This window comes from Amblyomma americanum, chromosome 8 (assembly GCF_052857255.1).
Source record: "Amblyomma americanum isolate KBUSLIRL-KWMA chromosome 8, ASM5285725v1, whole genome shotgun sequence".
Classification (NCBI taxonomy): Eukaryota; Metazoa; Arthropoda; class Arachnida; order Ixodida; family Ixodidae; genus Amblyomma; species Amblyomma americanum.
Window position 1 is genome coordinate 122,931,394 of NC_135504.1, and position 10,013 is coordinate 122,941,406.

A 10,013-nucleotide genomic window follows, 5' to 3' on the forward strand; every position below is an offset into this window, starting at 1 on the left:
TAGGCTACTTATCTTGGACGGTGGCAGAATAGAAAAGAAAGAATGTGAAAAAACAACAGAAATGTTTTTCTTATTTATTGTAGTCTCGTTGTTCTAAAGGGATAGCCTGCTGTTTGTTCCTAGCTGCTGCTAGTGGGAGAGGCAGTTGTGCGCATGCGCTGTTACCATGGAAACCGGCGAGGAGCAGCAGTGCGGCACGCGCTGCGCCGTGGCCGCGGCCGCGCGCCCGCTCCACCGTCGGAGCCGTGCATGACGTCACGCGGATTAGCAGTTGTGCGCATGCGCCGATACCATGGTAACCAGAGGTACCCCACAGGTGTGTCGCGCGCTGCGTCGCCGCCTCGCCGCACGCCCCTCTATCACCCGAATCATGCTTTGCGTACGCAGCATGGTGAATAAAAGGCGGAGAGGTAATGTGCGGTTTAATCACACTGATTTACGTGGATGAAGAGAAAGAGAGTACAGCCACTGCTAAAGGGCGGTATAGACAAGAGAAGATTAACTCTTCCGATTCTGAGGTTGTCGCCTGGCACTTGGCTACTATACAAAGAGAGTGACCGTTAGAAGGCGAAGAGGGCTGAGGAGAAGCCTGAACACAGAGAGGAACGGCTTGCCAAACGATGCCAGACTGCCGAGCGTAATAGACGGCGCATAGCCGCCGAGATGGAGCCCAATGTCTCTCAATGCTAAACATGCAGTGAGAACAACAAGCTCAGCCAGGAAAACGTACCTCTTGCCACGTATATATTGTAACGTGAAGATGTGCACACCAAAAGGGAAAAATATATTTACAGGGAAACAGCTTACAGCCACGCAGCCGAACAACCGGGCACGCGAAGCCCAGCCGCAGAAACGCACTTCGTCCTCTTCGCGTTCCAAGCGCGAGCGCACTAAGCACGAGCGTTCCAAGCACAAGCACAACCGTAGCATAACTCCCGGCGGCAAAAGCACCGTCCCGGTGCTAAGTGGATGATGTAGCAGGCGTGTGGTACGGTTTGAGACGGACTACATGAACGACGTCAGTCAAAGGGCTAGTGGACGACGTCGGAGCATGAAGAGGTGTAATCTCGTAGGTCACGTCGGTCACCTGACGGAGAACTCGATAAGGGCCACTGTACTGACGTAGAAGTTTCTCAGAGAGACCTACACGGCGAGAAGGAGACCAAAGGAGGACGAGTGAGCCCGGCGGATAGTGTACTGGGCGATGCCGGCGGTCGTAAACTGACTTCTGGTAGGTCTGAGATGCGGTGAGCCGGTCTCGGGCGATTTCACGGGCCATAGTTGCTCGGGAGATGGCGTCACGTGCATACTCTGAGGTCGAGGCAGTAGAACTCGGTAGTAATGTATCCAATGGCAGCGCAGGATGCCGACCAAACAGAAGGTAGAAAGGAGAATAGCCGGTGGTATCATGCCGCGACGAATTATAAGCAAATGTTACATAAGGCAAGGCAACCTCCCAATCGCGGTGGTCGGGCGAGACATACATGGATAGCATATCGGTCAGAGTCCTGTTGAGGCGCTCGGTAAGCCCGTTCGTCTGGGGATGGTAAGCTGTAGTGAGCTTATGCTGCGTGCCACAGGACCGGAGGATATCGTCAACTACTCGGGACAAAAAGTAGCGGCCGCGGTCCGTCATTAATTGGTGTGGAGCGCCGTGGTGAAGGATTACGTTCTGCAATAGGAAGTCGGCGACATCGGTTGCGCAACTTGTTGGTAACGCACGCGTGATAGCGTACCGGGTCGCATAGTCGGTCGCGACAGCAATCCAATGGTTGCCGGAGCAGGACGTCGGAAAAGGTCCGAGAAGGTCGAGTCCAACACGGTAGAATGGTTCGAGAGGTACGTCAATAGGCTGTAGAAGGCCAGCAGGCAACGTTGATGGTCTCTTCCTGCGTTGAGAGAGGTCGCAGGAGGCAACGTAACGCCGAACAGAGCGGTACAGACCAGGCCAAAAGAAGCGGCGTCGGACCCGATCGTATGTGCGGGAGACGCCGAGGTAGCCTGCGGTCGGTAGGTCGTGTAGTTCCGCTAGGAGAGATGAACGGAGACGCTGGGGAACGACTAGCAGGAGCGGAGGTCCGTCAGGACGAAGGTTGCGGCGGTATAGGACGCCATCCTGAATGACGAACAGTTGCAATGAAGGATCTCGGCTGGCACAGTTGAGGCGATCAATGAGAATACGCAAGGAAGAGTCTTGTCGCTGCTCGTCCGCGATGTTAACCAGATCGGAGATAGCGAAGAGGCACGTGCCGAGGTCGTTGTCTCCAGGATCAGGCGGCTCTACAGGGTGCCGAGACAGGCAGTCGGCGTCTTGATGGAGACGCCCTGACTTGTAATGAACAGTGTAAGAATACTCTTGGAGGCGCAACGTCCAACGTCCGAGCCGGCCTGTGGGGTCTTTCAGTGAAGACAGCCAACAAAGGGCGTGGTGATCGGTCACTACGGAGAATGGACGGCCAAACAGGTACGGTCGGAACTTAGCTACAGCCCAAACAAGAGCTAGACACTCGCGCTCTGTAATTGAGTAATTTCGCTCAGCTGTAGAAAGGAGGCGGCTGGCATATGCAATAACGCGTTCTTGCCCTTGGTGACGTTGGGCTAGCACGGCGCCAATCCCATAACCGCAGGCGTCTGTGCGAACTTCAGTCGGAGCCGACGGATCAAAATGGGCCAGAATAGGTGGGGAGGTGAGTAAGTCGACTAGCGAAGAAAAGGCCTCCTCTTGGGCAGGGCCCCAGGTAAAAGGGGTGTCTTTCTTTAGAAGGTCGGTCAGGGGGCGAGCGGTGCCGGCAAAATTTTTGATGAAACGGCGGAAGTACGAGCAGAGGCCGACGAAGCTGCGCACATCCGTAGACGACTGGGGAATAGGGAAGTCCTTGACGGCTTTAACTTTAACAGGATCCGGGCGGACACCAGAAGCGTCGACTAGATGTCCGAGAATGGTGAGTTGGCGGCGACCGAATTGACATTTCGACGAATTGAGCTGTAGCCCGGCTCTACGGAAGACAGAAAGAATGCTCGCCAGTCTTTCGAGGTGCGTGGTAAACGTGGGCGAAAAAACCACAACATCGTCGAGGTAACATAGACATGTGGACCATTTAAAGCCGCGAAGCAAGGAGTCCATCATTCTTTCGAAGGTAGCTGGCGCATTACAGAGACCGAATGGCATAACTTTAAACTGATATAAGCCGTCCGGTGTGACGAATGCCGTCTTTTCGCGGTCATTGTCATCAAGAGAGATTTGCCAATACCCGGACCGAAGGTCAATTGAAGAGAAAAATTTGGCTCCGTGAAGGCAGTCCAAAGCATCGTCTATTCTTGGGAGTGGATAGACGTCTTTTTTTGTTATGTTGTTGAGGTGCCGGTAATCAACGCAAAAGCGCCAGCTGCCGTCCTTCTTTTTAACCAGCACAACTGGTGAGGCCCAAGGGCTCGACGAGGGCTCTATGATGTCTTTACTGAGCATCTTGTCCACCTCTTGCTGTATGATGGTGCGTTCTGTACTGGACACTCTGTAGGGTCGCCTGTGAATAGGAGCTGCGTCACCGGTGTTGATGCGATGCGTGACCACAGATGTTCGAGCCAAAGGGCGGTCATCGAAGTCAAAGATGTCGCGAAAAGACGACAGAAGATACCGAAGGTCGTGAGCTTGCCCTGGTAAGAGGTCAGCAGCAATCATTTTTGCATATTCATCAGGTGGTGGGACGTCAGAGTCGCGGCAGTTCGACGAGGGTGGGACGCTTCTCACCGCCGATACGACGCATTCGGCAGCAGGCCACAGCGTGGCGAGCGACATACCTTGTGGGAGCGGCTGAACGTAAGAGGCAAAGTTGAGAACCGGAAGGGACGCTTGATTTGCCGACATGGTGACAACTGTATGCGCAAGGGCAACACTGCGTGTAAAGGGCACATCAGGAACCGGAGTAATGATGTAGTCACCATCGGGAACTGGCGGGACAGAGGAGAAACGGACATAAGTGGCGGCATCGGGGTCCAGGCGGACAAAGTCGGCGGTGCACAGTCGGTGAACAATTGGATCCGGTGGCTCTGAAGGAACAGGTAGAGCGAGTTGAACGATGCTTGTGGCGCAATCTATAAGGGCGGAATGGTCGGTGAGAAAGTCAAGGCCGAGAATGATGTCATGAGGGCAGTGTTCGAGGACAGTGAAGAGCACAGAAGTATGGCGGCCGGCTATTGAAACACGAGCAGTACACATTCCGACGACAATAGACATACCGCCATCTGCAACACGGACCACAGTTGAGGAGCAGGAGTGAGCACTTTCCTTAGGCGACGGCGAAGACGAGCATTCATGACTGAGACGTGCGCTCCAGTGTCGATCAGAGCGGTAACAGGGACCCCGTCCACGTCGACGTTAAGGATGTTCCGATGAGCATGAAGAGTTAAAGGAGGGTTTTCTGGTCGGGTCGTCAGAGCAGCATCACCCCCAGACGCTGCAGCCATCAGTTTGCCGACCGGGAGCGGGCATATGGGGCCGGCGACGAAGGGCGGCGAGGTCGGGGCGATGGAGATCGACGGCGCTGAGGTGACGACGAACGGTTGGTAAGCGGGGTCTGAGCGTGGTGGCCAGAAGAGGTCGTTTCCGAGGGCGAGGGAGAGCGGCGGGAATATGCAGAACCCGGCGGGTAGCGGCTGTAGGTCGAGGACGGACGGCTTCGGCAGTGTCGAGATATGTGGCCAACTCGGGAGCAGTTACAGCAGATGGGCCTGTCATCAGGTGTTCTCCATTCATCTGGATTGCGGCTGCGTCGAGGGTAGTATGCACGTTCAGAACCGAGCTCCGGGGACATGCGGCGAGCATATGGGGCACTAACTGAGCAAACAGGTTGAATCCCAAGATTGGCAAATTCTTTGCGAACGACAGCCTGTATAAGGGATACTGCTGGAGTACTGTCTGTTGCGGGTGGATGAAACGCAACGGGGGACATTGCCTCTACTTCTTGGCGCACAAGTCGTGTCAGGCTCTCAGATGTCGGCAGACGGCTCGGTGGAGTCGAGTCTACATAGGACGACGTCGCAGTCGTATTCGGCAACCGCGTGAACTGCGGAGAAATTCGGCGGCTCTTCGCTTGTTCGAACCGGCGGCATTCCTTGATGATTGCGTCAACCGTTCCGCAGTCCTTGTATACAAGAAGGTTAAAGGCGTCATCTGCGATGCCTTTGAGCACGTGACCTACTTTGTCGCACTCTGACATAGTGGCGTCGACTTTCATGCAGAGAGCTAATATGTCCTGAATGTATGATACATAGGACTCTGTGGACGTTTGTGCACGGCATGCGAGCTCCTTCTTCGCAGCGAGCTGACGCCCGAATGGCTTACCAAACAGGTCACAAAGCTTGCGCTTGCAGAGATCCCAGCTGGTGAGTTCATCCTCGTGGGTCTCGAACCATACCCTGGCAGTGCCCGTCAGGTAGAAGATGACGTTGGCCAACTTTAGGGTCGGGTCCCACCTGTTGTGTGTGCTCACGCGCTCGTACATTGCGAGCCAGTCCTCCACGTCGACGCCGTCCGTTCCGTTGAAGGTCCCAGGATCTCTCGGATGGGCAATGATGAACGCCGGGTTGGCGGACGCCGACGGAGCGGCCCCTTCGCTGGTCATGGTTGAAGAGCCGGCGAGCTGACGACCGCTGCGGAGTTCCGTGCTTGCTGTGGCTGTACCCCGCACCTCACACCAATAATGTAACGTGAAGATGTGCACACCAAAAGGGAAAAATATATTTACAGGGAAACAGCTTACAGCCACGCAGCCGAACAACCGGGCACGCGAAGCCCAGCCGCAGAAACGCACTTCGTCCTCTTCGCGTTCCAAGCGCGAGCGCACCAAGCACCAAGCACAAGCACAACCGTAGCAATATTGTCATAGCCGAGCTCAGCCACTGCCAAATTTTTAACGTTGCCCTCATGGGCCTCCCTAGGGGCTCAATGCTGCGGATGGCGTAGACCACGCCATCTACACAGGCGACATTACTATGAGCTCGTCCCCGGCAAGCGTCGGGCAGATGGAGGGGGCCCTCCAAGAAGCCGTCTCGGTAGTGCAAGATTACACTAGGGAGTGCGGTCTGGAATGCGCTCCGAATAAATCAGAACTCCAACACATTAGAAAGGATGGAAACCTAGGCACTAACATGCAAATTTACGTTAAAGACACCTAGATACCGCTGGTCGAGACGCTTCGGTTATTGGGATTAAAAATTTATAACCGGGGTAATAATTCCATGGCCTTGCAAAAAATGAAGTCCGCCTGCGAACAAATTAGTAGGATAATTGGATGGACATCCGGGAAGCACAGTGGACTTCTCGAAAAAGAAACCGTTCGTATGATTCAGGCGTTCATCGTAAGTCTAGTGTTGTAAACGTGGCGCCCTACCTCAAGCTGAGGAAGAGCGACAGCGGGAACCTCGACGCGGTGATTCGGGTGGCGGGTAAAAAACCACTTAACTCCCTGGCAATTCGTCTACGGAGCGCCTGCTCCAACTTGGTGTCCACAACTCCGTAGAGGAGCTGAGGCCCACAGAACAAGCCAAACCGCCAGGCGTTCGGTGACTAGCGCCGGCAGACAAGTGCTAATAATAATATTAATTGGTTTTTGGAAACGGAAATGGCGCAGTATCTGTCTTATATATCGTTGGACATCTGAACCGCGCCGTAAGGGAAGGGTTAAAGGAGGGAGTGAGAGAAGAAAGGAGGAAAGAGGTGCCGTAGTGGAGGGCTCCGAAATAATTTCGACCACCTGGGGATTTTTAACGTGCACTGACATCGCTTAGCACACGGGCGCCTTAGCGTTTTGCCTCCATAAAAGCGCGTTTCGCCTCCATCGAAGCTTGGCCGCTGCGTTCGGGTTCGAACCCGGGTACTCCGCATCAGTAGCCGAGCGCCCTGACCACTGAGGCACCGCTACGGGTAGGGAAAACAGGTGAACAGGCTTTCGGTAAAAACAAGTGAAGCGCTAATGTTGGAGGAAGTGGTGACTGCACTGGCCACCACACAATCCGAAGCAGCGTACCTACAGCCGGACTCGCAGCAAGCCTGCTGAAATTACGTGTGGGGTAGCATAGCTTCACTCGGCCGCAGAATACTATTGACAGTTGAGAGCTATTCGGATTCGGCGATTAGTAAAAAAAAAAGATGGTATGGGAGCCCGGTCACCAAGGGGTTGAGGAGAACGAGGCCGCTTGCGCCGCTGCCCGAGCGTTCCTTCCCCCGTGTTCCACTCAACCCTCCTGTTCTGCCACGGCAATTATACCAATCCCGCTAATCTATTACGCGGATATTATAAAGGATCTACGCCTCTGCAGGAGGGCACTCCCGGTACCCGCCAAGGGTGTCCACAGAACCGAGGATTCCCACCTTGGACGGCTCCAAACCGGGTCTTTCTTAAGTCCCGCCATACTAAACCCCACGCGGACCACACATTCACGGGCAGGCGCAAATTATGTGGGCAGAATGCTGACATATACCACATGGTGTGGCCCTGCCAGTACAAAACACATTCGGCAGTTATAAGTCAGCCAACTAGACAAGGCTGGGAGGCGGCCCTGTCCAGCTCGGACCTGGAGGCCCAGCGGCCTCTGGTCCAGAGAGCACGGGCAGCAGCGGCCAATGGCGTCCTGTAATAGGGACTGCTACGCCGCGCAACAACCACCACCACCTAATAATAATAGTATTAATAACAATAATAATAATAATAATTGGTTTTTGTGGAAATGAATTGGCGCAGTATCTGTCTCATATATCGGCGGACACCTGAACCGCGCCGTAAAGGAAGAGATAAAAGAGGGACTGAAAGAAGTGGAAGGATCCCGAATAATTTCGACGGATCTTTAATCACCCGCCGCGGTGTCTCAGTAGTTGGAGCGCTCGGCTACTGATTCGGCTGCTCGACTACTGATCGGGAGTTCCCGGGTTCCAACCCGACCGCGGCGGCTGCGTTTTTATGGCGGCAAGACGCTAAAGCGCCTGTGTGCTGTGCGTTGTCAGTGCACGTTAAAGATCCCCAGGTGGTCGAAATTTTCTCGGAGCCCTTCAGTACAGCAACTTTTTTACTTTCTTCTTTCACTCTCTCCTTTATCCCTTCCCTTACAGCGCGGTTCAGGTGTTCCCCGATATGTAAGACGGATACTGTGCCATTTCCTTCCCCCCCAAAATATTATTTCTGTTGGTCCTAAATTGTGCTTTTAGGTACATGCGGTGGTGTTTACGTGTAAAAAGCGGCGGTTTCGCACATTATTACGTGCTCAGCAATACTAAACTGCCATATTTTAACGCGAAAGCATCAAGGAGCTCGGGTCCTAGAAAAGCCGGTGTCGTCGGCGGCGTTGGCCGTGAGCGAAAAATGGCGCATCTCGGTGGACACCTGAACCGCGTCGTAAGGGAAGGGATTTTCCTTCACTTACGGCGCGGTACGGGTATCTAGCGAGAATTGTGACAGGCGTCATTTCCTTTCCTTAAAACCAATTTTCATTTCATTTTCCTTCTCTTACGGCCCGGTTCGGGTGTCCACCAAGATATGTGAGACAGGCGTCCTTCCTTTAAATTGTCCAACTGGTCACGCGTCTCGCCGAATGGGCGATGGCGTTCCGAGCACCCCTTGGCAACGCGGCAACACGCTGTCGCTTCTCACTCTTAAAGACGAAGCTTAAGCGTCCCCCAAATTTTTGTAGCGGGAGCTACACTATGCTACCAGTCGAGCTTTTTGCGGTAGACTTGAGAGACTAGTTGTGCGCATGCGCCGTTACCATGGTAGATGGGCGAGGACAGTTGTGCGCATGCGCCTTTACCATGGCAACCTGGTATCAAGAGTGGGCGCGCCGCGCGCTTCATCGCCACCTTCGACGCTCTTCCGGAATCCCTCGTTTATCCCTTCCACTATGGCGTGGTTCAGGTGTCCGCCGATTTGTGAGACAGATACTTCGCCATTTATTTCCCCTAGAAACCATTTTAACCTTACGGCCGCGGTCCGGGTTGTCAATTTCCGCGGCAGGCGTCGCATGGATCACACCTACCGTTCCGCTGAACGCCTAAATGTGCATCGGCGTTTTATAATAATAATAATAATAATAATATTAATAATAATAATAATAATAATAATAATAATAATAATAATAATAATAATAATAATAATAATAATAATAATAATAATAATAATAATAATAATAATAATAATTTGTTTTTTAGGAAAGTAAATGGCGCAATATCTCTCTCACGTATCGTTGGACACCTGAACCGTGCCGTAAGGGGAAGTATAAAGGAGGGAGTGAAAGAAGAAAGGAAGAAAGAGGTGTCGTAGTGGAGGGCCACGGAATAATTTCGTCCACCTCGGGAGGGCCTCGGAAAAATTTCGGCCACCTGGAGATCTGTAACCTGCACTGACATCGCACAGCACACGGGCGCCTTAGCGTTTCACCTCCATCGAAACGCAGCCGCCGCGGTCGGGTTCAAACCCGGGAACTCCGGATCAGTAGCCGAGCGTCCTAACCACTTAGACACCGCGGCGGGTAAAAATGGAAATTAATTTTTCGGGAAAGGAAATGGCGCAGTATCTGTCTCATATCTCGGCGGACACCTGAACCGCACCGAAAGGAAAGGGATTAAGGAGGGACTGAGAGAAAGAAAGGAAGAGGAGCCTTAGTGGAGGGCTCCGGAATAATTTTGACCACCTGGCGATCTTTAACGTGCACTGACATCGCACAGCACACGGGCGCCTTTGAATTTCGCCTTCATCGAAACGTGGCCGCCGCGTTCGGGTACGAACCGGGGTTCTCCGTAGTAGTAGCCGAGCGCCCTAACCGCTAAGCAACCGCGGCAGGTCGACGGGTACACATTTGGCAAATCGAGTCCTTCAACTCTTAGCAAGAAAGACGGGGGACGATGATACCTTCTGCTATGGTAGCAGCGCGCCGGTGAAGACATTTAAGGAATACGCGTTTAACGTAAAGGCTTTGCCCCTTTAAAGGCCTTTACACCAAAAAGCTTCAGTCTAAGGCCTTCATTG